At 33.7% G+C, this 2,629-nt stretch overlaps 1 long non-coding RNA gene across 1 annotated transcript; it reads left to right on the top strand.

Moving 5' to 3' along the window:
* Positions 1-1,339: 1,339 nt before the first annotated feature.
* Positions 1,340-1,916, top strand: LOC127867989 (uncharacterized). The gene is made up of 2 exons (XR_008043843.1): positions 1,340-1,448; positions 1,744-1,916. It is a non-coding gene; the product is annotated as an uncharacterized LOC127867989 (long non-coding RNA).
* Positions 1,917-2,629: the final 713 nt, after the last annotated feature.

The following is a 2,629-nucleotide window of genomic DNA, read 5'->3' as shown; positions in this document are numbered from 1 at the left end:
GGTTAAAAGAACAGTTATACATTTTGAGTTGTTTGCACTTAAAACAAAACATGGTAACATTTTAATTCTATTAAAAGACCGGTCTTTTGTACATGCACAAAACGTGCGATAAACAACGGCAATTTAACCCTGGCGAAACAACCGGACATTAATATTCATCAAAGGGTCCGATAATTGGGTCCCCGTTCGACATACTGCGTAATAATTAGACTAAATAATGATTGATTTTGAGAGCAACAACGCAACAATTTAACGAATAGGTACTTGTTTATTTAACATAATATAATTTGAATCCGAAAAAAACGTAAACCGCTCAATAAGCGAAATCCCTCGCAATCGATATCGTGTAGCCGCATTATCGCTACACAGGGACCAATCAATCGAGATTATCAAATCTCGCGCACCGGTTTATTATCGCTACACAGGGACCAATCGATCGAGATTATCAAATCTCGGTTTATTTTGCGTGCTGTAACGGGATATCGCGAGGTTGCTAATCCCTTTGTTTGTATAGGTCCCTGTTCAATCACATGTTATGTCAAAGTTTCATGACGATAAGACTATTATTTTGTCTTCTAGAGTTTTAACAAAGTTTGTACTATAGCCATATTACGTAAACTGCCCCACCATCTGGCGGCCATCGGTTTCAACCAATCGAAACCATTTTCGCACTCGTCAAAGATAGCATTACGACAAATCTTCTGTACAGTTTCATAAAGATTGGATAATAAATATTGGCTCTTTAGTTTTAACAAGGTTTTATAATAGTCATATAGGAAAAATGCCCCGCCTCTGGCGGCAATGTTTTTCAACAGACCAGAAGCATTGTCAAACTCTTTCAAGATATCGATAGGGAAAATGTTCTGACAAAATTTCATAAAGATTTGACAATAAATGTGACTTTAACAGTGTTAACAATGTTTTACTATAGCCATATTAGGAAAAATTCCCCACCAATGTCGGACATGTGTTTCAAAGATATCATATGGTCTCTTTAGTGTTAATGGTGTTTTACAATAGCCATATAAGGAAAAATGCCTCGTCCCCTGGTGGTCATGTTTTTTAACCAACCAGAATCATTTTCGAACTAGTTAAAGATAACACTGGTACACTTCTTCTGACCAAGTTTCATGAAGATTAAATAATAAATGTTGCCTCAAGAGTGATAAGGCAAATGTTGACGCCGCACGACGGAAAACGGACAAAAGGTTATCACAAATGCTTATATTATGGTTATCATGGTTATATATTTGAACAACACACATGAAGTTAACACTCCTGACGTACAATACTATTGACCTGTTCTACAATATTTTAAGGGAGACAACTCTGAGTGGATTTAGTGAGGTGGGGGGGGGGTACTCGATCATCTACTGCAGTGCGTCTGCATACAGTTCTGTGTTGAAGCAATTATAATTTCCCAATAATTTGCAGATATAACTTATATGGTATGATATTTTTTTGTATTTTTTTATTAGTTTAGTATCTTTGATTTAATTGTCATTCATGTTTATGCTTTATTTCGATTTTATTGTGTTTAAAATAGGTAAAAACGAAACATGCTAAAGCGGGTGGGGTATGGAAAAATATCTTATTTGTTAAGTTTGGGCAAATAAGAAGTTTGATGACATTTGGTAAAATACTTTTCTTTAAAAAGAACAATTATTTTTAAACAGATAACTTTGCTGTATTTAAATGCTATTGAATAGTTTATTGTTATAACTAATAGAAACTTTTTTTCAGGAATATCACACTTCACAGTGTCAACAGAAACTGGGATACTGTACTGAGTATCTAATGCTGCATGAAGCTCAAGATTTCTACACCTGGAATTTTATTAACTCTTGCAATAAATATTATACATCACCACAGTTACATAACTATGTTCTTTGAAAAAATAAAATAAAGATACTTCAGATGTGTGTCTACTTCATACCCTTACATTAAAAAATATCCTACACATTCAGAAATATAGTAAAAAGGATGGTGGTTTAAGTTGCTACACATCCAATGTTGTCATGTAATCATTTAACATAACATGTGATGTGTTGACATGACTATTAACACTGCTAAGAAAACATTTACTTTGAATTAAAATAAGTGTCCCTGGTTAAATGTCCATTGGCTTAATATCTATATGGGTGAAACTTTCACCTGCATCACAGTCATCCTAAATTGGTTGTGTGTTAAGCTATCCCAATTAACTACCGGTCATGGCAGATTTGTTCAAAAGAAGACAAGTATCAAAGATATGTATTAAATTTGGGCTATTAAAGTTTCCAGATTCATATAGTCGGGCTAGTAGGTATTTTAATCTGTTCTATTAAAGCATAAAGATTCAGGCTGCTTTAGTTGTTCAAAGATGCTGAAGTGAAGACTGCTTGTATATGCTGGTTAGTCTGAGACATTCCAACAAGTAATAACCGTGACAGTTCAAATATTTGCTCATTAAAGTGTGTGTATGTGCAGGAGCTTGTGTGTGTGTTTGGTACAAGCTCATCTCAAAAACTGATTTACTATTTAGTTTTTAACCTAATAGAAATAAAACCTGACTGTAAAATGAATACTATCATTGTAAAGATTTTATTGTTGCGATGAAATATTATAAATTGTAATCCCTATGATTAAC

Source organism: Dreissena polymorpha, chromosome 2, assembly GCF_020536995.1.
Source record: "Dreissena polymorpha isolate Duluth1 chromosome 2, UMN_Dpol_1.0, whole genome shotgun sequence".
Lineage (NCBI taxonomy): Eukaryota > Metazoa > Mollusca > Bivalvia > Myida > Dreissenidae > Dreissena > Dreissena polymorpha.
This window is presented reverse-complemented; position numbering and strand designations above follow the sequence as displayed.